The 13354-nt window shown below is 41.5% G+C and overlaps 1 protein-coding gene across 3 annotated transcripts in view; it reads right to left on the reverse strand.

Moving 5' to 3' along the window:
- bsna (bassoon presynaptic cytomatrix protein a) overlaps positions 1-13354 on the reverse strand; it is a 184465-nt gene that overhangs the window by 124544 nt on the left and 46567 nt on the right. The window lies entirely within an intron of this gene.

Raw genomic sequence — 13354 nt, forward strand, 5'->3', positions numbered from 1 at the left:
GGAGTCTTCAAGAGGAAGAGGCCGATAAGACATCTATCCACCCAGGAAGCCAGCCAGACAGACCTGTTTGCAGAGGTATACGAGTGTGAATGAGTCGTATCACCTCCACCTCAAACAGTCTTATCACGCAGGGACAGCACCCAGTCGGCCTTTTAAAAACCTCCTACGGCCAGTCTCTCCCTCTCCATCAACCAACCTCCTTCTCTCCTCTTGTCCTTTTATCTCCAACATATTCCTCCCCTTCGGTGTGTGCATGTGTGATAGTGTCGGACATCAGTGGCGTCTGCGTGTGTGTGTCAGTGTCGAAGCGGAAGTGTCTGAACACTGCGGCTGTGTCCTTAAATGACTTCTCTCAGCTGACAGGTGGTTGACTGACTGATATGACAAGACAACAGCCTCGTCTCAGCGAATGCCCCTAAACAGCAACTGTTTATGTTAAAGCAACAAAGCCTACAGCGACTGTAGAAATTATGACTCAAAACCAGTGGGCTACCTTCGAGTCTGAAAAGTGAAGCCAATGCAGAAGTGCCTTAAACTTGCATTCTTTCTAACAGCCAGCAGGGGGCGACTCCTCTGGTTGTAAAAAGAAGTCTGATTGTATAGAAGTCTCTGAGAAAATGAACCTACTTCTCACTTTGTTTATTACCTCAGTAAACATTGTAAACATGAGTTTATGGTCTCAATCGCTAGTTTCAAGTCTTCTTCAACACAGCATGGTGTTCATTTAGTAAATTATGGTCCCATTTAGAGTCAAATAGACCATAAAGCAGGGGATGATTTGTTGAAAACATACCTACAGACAATAATGATAACATCGAGAGGGGAAATAAGGTGTGGTCATCATCGTAGACATGCATATCACATATTTCACTTGTCTTTGTTAACAGACAAGCTCATTACTGCAAAGACCAATTAAAGACGCATTGAGCAATATTTGTTGTATTAACACTGAATCAAGTAACTCCAGGTTATGTGAAATGGTCACATCTGTCCCTTTTCTTCTTCTATTTCTTTTTTTTTCAGTTAGTTTTTCCCAGCGTAGGTGCCCTCTGTCTGTCTGTCTGTCTGTCAGTCTGTCTGTCTGTCTGCAGGCATCTGTGAGTGCCAGCATAAGGCATTAATCATTTAAAACAACTCATTATAAATTCCCGAGCCTGAACTGCTGGGCTTGCAGCTGCACTCTATGTGTGTGTGTGTGTGTGTGTGTGTGTGTGTGTGTGTGTGTGTATGTGTATGTGTGCGCTTGCATGTGCACATGCATGTGCGTGTATGCGTGTCAATGTGAGCTGACTAAAGTAGGCGTTTGTCTGGATGTTTGCATGTTTGTTTAAGTGCAGGTGTATGAGTGTGTGTGTGAGTGTGTGTGTGTGTGTGTCCAGGTGTGTGCTGCTTGCCTGGAGCCGCTCTGCTCTCATGTTTAATGCATGTGGAGAGAGAATCCTCGTCCCTCCAGTTTTTCTCCCCCTCTTCCTCCCCCATTTCACCCTACTTCCCCAGAATAGACCTGATCCTCACCATACATGCAAGAAGATAACTCCCATTCCTCGCCCCATTTCTGCTGCACACCTCAGAAGACAAGTCAGAAAAGCACAGAGAAAGAAAGAGAGAGAGAAAGAGAGGGATAAAGTGAGAGAGAAAGGGCAGCGAGATAAGAGGTGGGAAAAAGAGGGAGGAGGGGGTGATAAGGAGACATGAGGGCATATATTAAGGTGAGGAGAGGGAGTAAAAGGAGGTACAACAGAGGGAAGAAAAGCCTTCTTTTAAAAAGACGGAAGAGAAACTCCCTCAGATATCTGATCAACAATTACAATGACGAATACTGAAGTAAGAATGACTGTCTAAGTGAGCTACAGACCCTCCTCCTCACACATAATGTAAACAAATACTATTTAAAAAGTATAAAATGGAAACAAAAGGTCTGCGCAGGGACAAAATTCCCACCCACAACTGCAAAGACCAAGGGTAGAGTCCAGCAACTTGCCTAAAGCTTCAGGATGGGGTCAGGCTTGGGTTGGATTATTTCCAAATGTAACTAACCCAGGGCTCAGTTTCAGATAGCCGAACCAAGAACTTATGCAATCCAATAAACACAATTGGCCACGTTTGTGGTGGGAAGCCGGCGAGGGTTCATGTCGTTGTATCTCAGGGTTTCCGGCAGAGGCCTAGTGGCGGGCCGCCGGGGCCTAGGTTGACTCCCTGCCAGGCCTAAGCATCGGGAAATTATGTATTTTTAAAATGTTTTTTGAAACTGAAATGTGTTATACGAGTAGCAAACTCCTAAACTCCTACTAAGGAGCATAGGTTGTGTGTCGGTATGTGGTCAAGAGACAGACAGAGAGAGCGAGGGAACAAGTGTGTGTGACGGACTGACGGCGAGTACAGCAGTGTGTGTACAGTTTAGGCTGTCGGTGAATAAATGCTACAACTCCTCAAGACTTAGTTACAGTGTATTGCTTGCCCCAGTCTGTTTACTGAAGGGGTTAGCCACAACTTCGGCTCAGACTCGCTTAAATTGGGCTGACCGTGGACCTGCGTTATTCTCATTATGACAAGCTGCTACTCCGAGTTTTGCTGGCTGAAAACTCTGCATCTGCATTAGTGCCTCCGACTGGGTGGTGGTGGCCCCACCCCAGAGGGAAAGAAGAAGTGACAGTGGCAAAAAGAAGCGACTGGACCTTCCAAAGGGGGAGAAAACACGAGAAAAACAACAATAAATAGAATATAAAAAAGAAAAAAGCCAAATATTTACAATTGCCAATGTGGACAAAAATAAAATTCTAATATTATCAAATTCTTTAAAAATATAAACCTTCTCAAGTACTCAAAATCTCATACTGTGAGATATTTCAGCATGATTTTACTTGGACTCATTTGGACTCAACAGTCAGGTTTTGTTTTTCTTGCTCTATTTCTGTCTCTCCGGTAGCTATCTCTGCCAGGCGGGCTTGGATTTAACCAGTGCCAGGTTAGAGAGGCAGAACAGGCACAGGCCACACACACACAAGCACACACATACACATACAGGGAAGCTATCACTATGATACTTCTGCTCAGCTATATTAAGAAATAATCCTGAACTGGCCGTACAGTGACACACACACACCGACACCGTTCTCATAACCCATATCTGCTATTTAATGGGAAATTTATTCCCATTTATTTATACTACAACAAAGAGGAGAGAAGAGTATGTGTGTCCATTGCTGGCACTAAATATCCACTAGCAGAAGAAAGCTTCTCTCCAAAGTCACTCTACCACGAGTGTCAGTTTCAACACAAAAAGCCCCAGAAGAAACAGTAGGAAACAAACCAAGTGTGTCCAGCTTAAGTCCAATCTGTTTGCATGTTTGCATCATAGTCCTTCTCTAAACAATCACATTTGCAAAGAATACAATGAAATAGAAGGAATGCAGTTCTCATTTTTATCATCAATGGCCTCATTCACAGTTGTTATTTCAAGTGACTCGTATCTGGATAAAATCCAATTGAGGTTTAAAGGTTTTCTATTCGATATTCAGAGCATTAATATAGCAGCAAACAACTATTTGCTATGTAAAGGCTTAGGAAAAGATCATAGTTTGAGTTAAAACAAGTATGTTTGTTGCGTAAACCCCCGTTATTAAAGTACGGAATTTACGCAACAAAAGCAAAGTCTCTTTACTGATTGGATGTGAGTTCTCTCTGGCCGCACTTTGCCGCTAAAAGTAACTTTTCCCAACTTTTACCTCACCATAGGATCAAACAGCCACAGCTTGCTGAGCTCAGGAGCGGCCGCCGCAGCTTTTCATAGGTATTGCATGGCAGCTCACCGCAGGCCGCACTTTGCCGCTGCTCTGGTGTGAATTCTGCATTATACGTCGGCTTCTCTGAGTGTCGAATAATGACGCAGAGGGGTTTACATTGGAGTTAGTTGAAAGCCTGATGTGTTGCATACAGATGCTAAAGGGTGCGTCGGTATCAGACGACGAGGGGCACTGACCAAGCGGTGGTATTTGACAGGTTGGGATTGAGAACGGGTGGAAAAACAGAAAGCAATGACAGTCTGCTATTGTTTAGATTTATGTTTTGTTGTGTCTGCAGCTTTTTAGGTATCCCTGGAAATAGGAACAGAAAGTAATCATTTCTAGGAATTGTTATTCATATGCATAATATCTCGAAACAACACATTCAATGACTTGGATGGAGTAAACAGAGTGAGCTATGTGAGGATAGAAAAAAGAGATCAAATACACAGAAAAGAGACAGGAGGTAAATGTTGTTGAGTTCTAGTTATGTAGAGCCTGATACATGCGTGTTTGTTTCTGTGTTTGAGTGTGCAGTGCGTGTCCCCTGGTGACCCTCGTAATGCTGTTGCCATCACAGTCACTCCCTGCAGATTTCTCCGCCTTGATGTCCCAACATGCCCACAGAGCTTCACACATGGAAACCGACAGCAATGCTCGCCATCTCAGCGAACACACACACACGTGATAGATACAGTGACCTTCACTGTGGATCACCCGGTTTCCGTGGCGACAGTCGTGTTCGCCTGTCAAGGTGTGGAAACTATCAACGGCCAGGAGTGAGAGGAGTAGAGAGGAAAGTATAAAGGTGTCGCGAGGGAAAGACAGGAAGAAAAATAAGAGGAAATAGGTTGGACAAAACAAAAGCTGAGAGCTCAGAGCGAGGCTGGGGCGGACTAAAGGGAAATAGAAGAATGTCAAGTGGAGTGGAGACTCTTAAAAGAAAGAAGAAAGTGTGCTACTGTGTGACTAATTGGAAGGAGCAGGGCAGTAACACAGGCGGGGTTAGAGGTGTTATTCCTACTGGGGCCTCTCAGAGTCAAAAAGAATCTGGTAAAGATGAACGTGCCCTACAAAATTGTGTAAAGACTATTTAAAGCAGCATGCCTTTGTGATTCTGTCAGTAACTGACATGGCAGAATGGCCTATTAAGTCAACCTATTGGCCCGTCATGAAATCTTTTTCATTTACTGTTCTACAAGATGTTCGGTAGCCCTGTAGTCCACAAAGAGTGACGTGTTTTTATGTTCCTGGAAGAGACAAAAGCTGTTTGGTAATACTTATTAGACAAATGTAAATGGGAAAAAAACAAAAAGACTGTGAAGATTATGTAAACTGTGTCAACGAAATCACATTTATACATTTACATCTTTATTTTATTTATTCATTTACCTTAATAATATGTGTCTACCCCTGAATGTGATGCACTTAAATTGATGCATGGAGCATGTGAAAATACTGAAATACTGATTTTTTTTGGAAAAGAAATGCGAAAAAATACAGACTCTACATAAACACTGTACATGCTCGACATACTATATGTACGAGGTTATCTTTTTATATAACAGAAGTTAGCAAACTAATATGCTGCTGTTAGTGCTCCAAGCGATTGTTAACAAAACATTTAACTAAAAATTTGTCCTGACAAAGTGGGGAAATAGGTTGGCTAGACAGGAGCAGAATTGTTAAAGGGATAGTTCAGGTGTTTTGAAGTGGGGTTGTGTGAGGTACTTATTTATAGTCAGTGTATTACCTACAGTAGATGACGGTCGGCACGCCCCCAGTTTGGAGAAGCAGACAGGAGTTACTGCATGGACCCAAAGTAATGTACTGCTGAGGGCAGGCCGGCAGCAAAACGTATTTTATCGTATCTAAAAAAATCAATATCAGGTGAAGTGTACACTATATTTAGAATATTTTCCAACAGAGAACTGAACAGAAAGTGAAACGTATCTATACTGTTATTGTCAACAGAGTCTGGTGGCTTTGAAGAGAGCACAGAAGACTTTCACTTTCAGTTCAGTTCCCCGTCGGAAAAGGCTGTCTGACGGCAAGATAAAGCAGTGAAAATATTCTAAATATGGCGTTAACTTAAATGGATATTTATTTTTTAGGTGAGCCTTTCTTTTAGGTGGCTAAAATACGTTTTGCTGCCAGCCCCGTCCACAGCAGTACATTGCTTTGCTCCTGTGCGGTAACTCCTGTCTGTTTCTCCAAACTCGGGGGCGTGCCGACCGTCATCTACTGTAGGTAATACACTGACTATGGATAAGTACCTCATACAACCCCACTTCAAAACACCCAAACTATCCCTTTAACAGTAAATGATAGTATTATGTAGCTAAAGCAGATCCAAGCTGTCTTAATAAGCTCATGACAGCTAATACTGCATGATAAATTCACCTCTCTTAAGCCAATGGGTGGTCAAGGTCGGAGCAAATTGTCCCTTCTCAAGTTTGTATGCTTTGTCAGCTCGTCATATACAGTACAAATTAGCATTATACCTTTTTGGCTGAAACAACAGGCCCGAAAAAAAGGGAAGAGATTAAAGAAAAACGTGGCAGTGAAGAGCTGAACACTGCTGTGGCCTTTTCAAGATGGATAAATGAAGATGGATCGACGTTGGGGTGATGCCAAAGTTGCTTGTTTTATGTTGGATTGGTAATTAACCAAATTAATCACTTTTAACTAACTAACCAAATTAATCTTTTAATCGAGCCGTTCTCCGTCAGTACAGAACAGTGACATATCGGTTGTGGTTTGTGCTGAAGAAGAATCCTCAGGGACAATCCGGTTAGTACTCCTTTACAGCAAATGTGAGTCCAATATGCATGTGAGAACGTCTGTCAGTACCCACATATGGGAATTTATATACAGCATGCACACATTTCTAGATTTGTTCATAAGTATACTGTGTATGTATGTGCCTCCATGTGTGTGTGTGAATTAGTCTGTGTGTGTGTGCATCTCCACTGAGCTGTCAGTGCATCTGGAGGCTTTCAAATAGGATTTCTGCTGCTTGGCGGAGGTTTATGCCGACGCTGGGGCTTTTGATTCGCTGCTCACTCACGGACAGCCATGCATGACAGACTGCTTCCTCTACCGCAGAAAAGGAGAGAGAGGAAAAGGAGGGGAGAGACGAACTGAAGAGGAGCAGATGGAGAAAGAGAGAGGCAGACAGAAAGGAGGAGGAGGAGGAGGATAAAAAGGTAGAGGCTGTTAGAAAGGAGGAGGAAGGAAGAAATATGGACCTAAATTGCCAAGAATGATGGAAGAAGGGAAAGACGGAGAATGATCGACAGAATGAAAAAAAGTCTGTGCTCTGTAGTCAGCTTGGAGAAGAGGGGGAAAAGGATATTTCCATTACTGCTTGGAAAATACCTACATTCCAGCGAAGTTGAAAGGTGATTACATTCACCAAAATAAAACATAATTGCATGTCAGGATTCAGGCAATCGTTTTAAATTCTCACTGGCAGCGACAACCCGCTAATGACTAATATAAGTTATTTGCTTTTTATGTCTGCCGTATGATTTCACCTCAGCCAGTGTTTCTGCATCTCAATTACCGTTATTGGTAGGAAGCTTCCAGACGGTTCAAAGAGTTTGAAAGAGTTTGCCAACAATAATTTGCAGTGGAACCGACCAGCTCCTTTTTTGGAACTGTATCATATTTGGCTTAGTTTCAGCTGGGGGGGTTCTCCTGCAGCTATTGAGTTAGGACTTCCTCAGGAGCCTTTTAGTTAGTAATATGATAAGTTATAATATGATGATTTTTTTTGTGGAAATCTTGCCCAAATAAAACCACTGTAAAGTAGGGTTGTGTATTGGCAAGAATCTGGTGATACGATCATGATACAGGGGTAACGATTCAATATACTGGGACAATGTAAGCAAGGCGATATATTGCGATTATCATATCTATAAAATCTGAGTAAAAAAGGTCACTGTGTGAAATGGCTACTATGGCGACTAACATCATTACACAAGACTACAAATGGACTCATTGGATCCACAAGAGTCTCAGCTTTCCATTCATACCCAATTTATGTAATTCAAGACTGTTTAGGGACCCCGGCATGCAGAAATATTCAAATACACCATTTTAGAATAGGTGAAAATAACACATTTATACTGTATGCAAAAAACTTTTTTGCCCAAAACTACATGTGATTATCATAAAGTGGGCATGCATGTAAAGGGGAGACTCGTGGGTACCCATAGAACCCATTTTCATTCACATATCTTGAGGTCAGAGGTCAAAGGACCCCTTTGAAAATGGCCATGCCAGTTTTTCCTCGCCAAAATTTAGCGCAACTTTGGAATGTTATTTAGCGTCATTTGTGTCATGCAAATATGACATTGTGGTTGGTACCAATGGATTCCTTAGGTTTTCTAGTTTCATATGATGCCAGTGCTTTCATTCTACCTCTAGGACCGAGCCCGCTACAACCTCCAAAAGACAGAATAGCGTCCGGCGGGTCTTCAGATTTTTAAGAGGTTATTTAAAAATCGATACAGCGTTTTGGAGAATCTATACAGTAGTGCGCTACTCATGTGTATCAATACTTTCTTACACCCCTGCTGTAAAGGCTTTGTTTCTGTTGTAGTACTTTTGAAATACTTTTGGGAGGTAAGATTGTGGTTTGGTTAAATATTGAAACACATCCTGCCTTGTTCTTCTGTATCTAATGTAATGTAGGCTTGCTGTAAGGCCTGTTATATAAATATAAGTTTGTTCTGAAATATTACATAAAGACCAGCAGAGGAAAAGCGAGAGACAATGGAGCAGTGATGAGCTGACGCCAGCCACTATATTTATCTCAGTTCTAGGTGTCGTCTGAATTATGATCATTATCCTCCGTCTGCGGTGATGAAAATACATCCTCTCATTTAGGTCGCGGCGGTCGTGTCCGTCATTACCGAGGAAACCGTCATTGTTTTTGGTCCTTATTAGAGACTAGTTCTATTCTGCTAGAGGGAAACTGCCATTAGGGTGATAAATATATTACTTCATGAGCGAGAAATGTAAGAGGTAATTGCCAAAGTGTCATTCCTGTAACCTGTGTCATCAGCATTATTATTATTATTATCATCAGCAGGACTGCTATCAGGAATAGGCGACACATTCTCACTCCCAACTCGTCAAATACTGCAGCTTGTTCAGTGGCCCTAAGCTTCAAACTATCACACTCCACGTACCCCTCTAGTGTCAGTTTTAAACGTTTCAGGTAGGATGTGTCAATATATGCTTGTTACATGCATAGTGTCTTTTCAAAATGAACTTCCCCGTCTTCACAGGAAGGCTTAGGCAACAAAAGTAACGACGTGACAAAATAAGTCAACGTTGACTTTTAGTTTTACACGGGCCACAAACAGCGGTGAAAGTCCTGTGTTTGTTTGACCCACCCACCCAAAGCGGACTATCGCGCACATAATACTACATCCGTTGCTCTGAGCATCTAATAATGATGCTGTATTTGACGAGTTGGCAGAGAGAACAGGTTGGAATAGGACAGCCAGCATTGGGGCCAGAGTTCGGCTTTTTTCCCCTCACCATCACAAAATGCTACAATTAACTTTCATGAACTGAAAAGACATTGTGAAAGGGTTAAAGTTGCAACTACCAGAATGGACAACGCCGTGGAAGCGAACCATTAATCATAAGGTAGCCACGCCCTAAAGCATCCCCTGCTTTATGGTCTATTTGACTCTAAATGGGACCATAATTGACTAAATGAACATCATGCTGTATTGAAGAAGACTTGAAACTAGCGATTGAGACCATAAACTCATGTTTACAATGTTTACTGAGGTAATAAATCAAGTGAGAAGTAGGCTCATTTTCTCATAGACTTCTATACAATCAGACTTCTTTTTGCAACCAGAGGAGTCACCCCCTGCTGGCTATTAGAAAGAATGCAAGTTTAAGGCTCTTCTGCATTGGCTTCACTTTTCAGACCCGGAGTTTGCCGCCTGGTGTGTGCATAAGGCCTCAGCAAAGAACATGTGAAGTTCTGGTAATGACGATGACGTTGCCTTCTGGAGGTGCGTCTGTGACCTACAACTGTGATGTTTAATTAGCCGTGATAAAGTAATGCAATAGCTCAAAAGTGAAATGGACTGGAACGTTCTCCATATCAGACGTCAGCGGTGGTGATAATGTGTTGGTCATATCGTCATAAAGCTATCTATATCCTCGTAACTGTCTATCACCTCTGCCTTGTTTCTAAACCTTGTTCTCTCACTTCCTCCCTCTTTTTCTCTGCCTTCTCCTGATTTGTTCTCTCACTTCCTCTCTCTCAGTGTAAGTGTCTCTGTCGGTGTCGCTACGGTTTTCTCACACTGTAACACCTTTTCTCTCATTTTCTTTCCTTCTTATTCATTCACACTTAGTTTGAGAAGGCACGGGTTAAATCAAGGTGTGAGAAATCGAAGGGGACTACTGTGACAAAAATGGCAGAACTGAAAACAAGACGTATCACTAACTTCACAAACAGGATGATATTCATTCTACAAATAATATAGTCACCCCATCTCCCAGAAATGACTACATACAAATAATTTGGAACAGCAATAATGTTTTGAAAGAAATGTAATGCTGTCTGCATGTTTTATCAACTTAATGAGAGATGTTTTAATGAATCTAACAGCTAAGTGGCAAAAAATGTATCTGCAAAATGTTTAACGACAATGGATTTAATTTGGTTTTCCAATTCCCTCATAGCAGCTTAAGTATGATTTACCTTTTTATGGTTATGTTTAAACACACAAAGCACCTGGTCAATGTTAGGGAAAGAATGTGGTCTTGAAAAAGGAGACAGTCCTGCCCATCAGTGGTTTCAGCAAATGTAATCATGACTCTTGTGTGTCGAGAGCAAAGAAGGAAATCAGGTGGCTATTATGTTATTATTATACTGTAGAGCAACAAAGACTAAGGAGGGGTGAAGTCAAAATGGATGGAATGCACGGTGTATACCGTCATATCGCCCAACCCTACGCCTGCCTGTGAGTAAATCCATCCACATGCAGGTCAACTCATTCCTTTAGAGATCTTAACACGCTTTCGTTCTACTTCTGTGTTGTTATTGGCAGCATTTCAGATTTTTCTCTATCTCTAAAATGACACAAATAAAATCTTAATACTAAATGGACTTGCATTTATTGCTTTTCTAGTCTTCCGACCACTCAAAGCACTCTACACTACATGTCAGTATTCACACACACATTCATACACTGATGGCAGAGGCTACTAAGGTGCCAACTTTGCCCATCAGGATCTAATCTAAATACTCATTTACACACCGATGGCTATGCCTCCGGGAGCAATTTGGGGTTAAGTGTCTTGCTCAAGGACAAATCAACATGTGACCCGAAGCAGCCGGGGATCGAACCACCAACCTTCCGATTGGTGGACAACCTGCTTTAAAGCAAAACTTTAAAGTGGTCACACACAGGAAACCACTGTACGTGTGTTTGTTACTGAACACAATGAAGTCACACACACACTCGCACAAATAGAGTGTGTGACAGGCAGCAGCTAAGATTTGAGAGGCGGGAACAGAAAAGCACAATCTGCAGATTTTTTGCAGGAAACTAATTAATCCAGCACACATACACACACACACACAGACACACACACACACACACATTTCTATTAGCCGCCCTACGTGCACGCTGAGTCTAAAATTAGTACGCAGTCTGTTGAACAACAAACAGGCTACAGGGAGGAAGACGTGCTGCCAGAAGGCTTAGATGACAAATGGCTGAGAGACAATAGAGAGATGTGTTATCTACAAGAAATATCATCAACATTCATAAACTTTTACTATATTGTTTTTGTTGTTTTGTTCATTGGCATTAACTGAAAACCTCTGGTCAGTGCTGCTGTGGCTCATCTGCCTTAAGTGTAGTTTTCAAAAGGTCATTTCCTGAGACTTAAACAGGTTCAATTAGCCTGGTAAACACAAAGCACCATGTGAACACAAGCTATATACTGTATATGTGAATCAAAGCACAAACAAATGTCTATTTTACCACTCTCACTTCACCACCTCATGACACGTTTTGCATTTTGCAGTTGTGTGGTACACAGGAAGTGATGTGTTTAAAGTTTGTGGGAGTAGAAAATGTAGCTTTTGTGGAAAATAAAGTCATTAGTTTGGGATTTCTTTCATTAGTTTGTATTCTTTTATGTGTTTTTAATGAGGAAGTAATGAGTAAATACATTTTAGTGGACAATGTATACAGTGCCAAAGATGACCATAATACCACAATTGCTTCTTTTGTCATTTCAGCCCATAGACTGTATATAAAGATGGACGACATGTCTCCACTTCCTACCGCTGTAGAGATGTGAAGCCAAAATATCCCGGATACAGGAGCTGCTATCTTGAGATTTTGACGTAATTTGGAGCGAGAGTCTGCGCAATAGTGATCGGGCAGTTCACCCCCTTTTTATAGCATCAAATACCTAAACTAAAACCAAACTTATCAGAAAAATTAACACTTGATCATACATCAGCGTGATGACTACCTAAAATGACAGAAACCATCTTTGGGAAAAATGTATTTGAGGCGGGTTTTATGACCTATCGAGATGTTTTGGCTTCACTTTTGGGGAGCTGTCATGTCGTCCATCTTCATATACAGTCTATGTATCAGCCTTGTTACTTTTTACTTTGATGTCATTAGACAAACAGAGTTAAAGTTTCCATTTCCACTGCGTCGCCCACTCAAGGCACTTTGGATAAAAGCCTCCACAAAATGGCATGAGGAATGTAATTCCTCTCACTAATGGCTTATAACGTCACTTGTATCAACATATTTGCATTAGGGTTCACACTTCTGCATGCAAAAACGGTGCGATCGCTGCATCGGTTTGCACGGCCGCAGGCTGCTAATGTGTTTTGGTGTCATATTGGCACTATCAAAATATTCAAATTAAACTCTGCGAACTGCAGTTCATGATTAAATGTTTGAAATGCGAATTAGAGGTGCTCCAGTGCTTATTGCTTTTTGCCTAGAATATTTAGTTTGAAACACAGGGCCCAATCTTTGTTATAGCTATACATGACTTACAGTACAATTTCAAACCGAATTCAATCGATTGGTTTTACTCCTATCCTGAGCTGCTCTGGAGGCAGAATTAATCTTCAATCCAATCTTCGGAGGTGAACACACTCAAAGGCTGTGTCCGAAACTCATTCACTCCTCCCTACTCGCTATCCAGGGAGTTCAATATAGAGGACTACAAAGTGAGCTCATCTGCAAAAATGAAAAAACACTTTTGGACACTACTCGGTTCATTTTCTCTGCACCGTTAATTACGTCACTGTTATCGCACAATTAAAACGTGCCAGATCAACGTTGCTGGTAGACCATCCAAACAAATACCAACCACTATATAGTGGACTAATTTTAGTTAATATAACATTGGGCTGAAGCAAAGACAAAGTTAAGAGAGTGGGAATCTAATTATATAAAGCTAGTTAGCCTATTGACCTTCCAATATCTTAGATGCCTCTATAACAGAGGAAGATATTATTGCATATTTATTCATTCATATTGGAT

Source organism: Sebastes umbrosus, chromosome 6, assembly GCF_015220745.1.
Source record: "Sebastes umbrosus isolate fSebUmb1 chromosome 6, fSebUmb1.pri, whole genome shotgun sequence".
NCBI classification, from domain to species: domain Eukaryota; kingdom Metazoa; phylum Chordata; class Actinopteri; order Perciformes; family Sebastidae; genus Sebastes; species Sebastes umbrosus.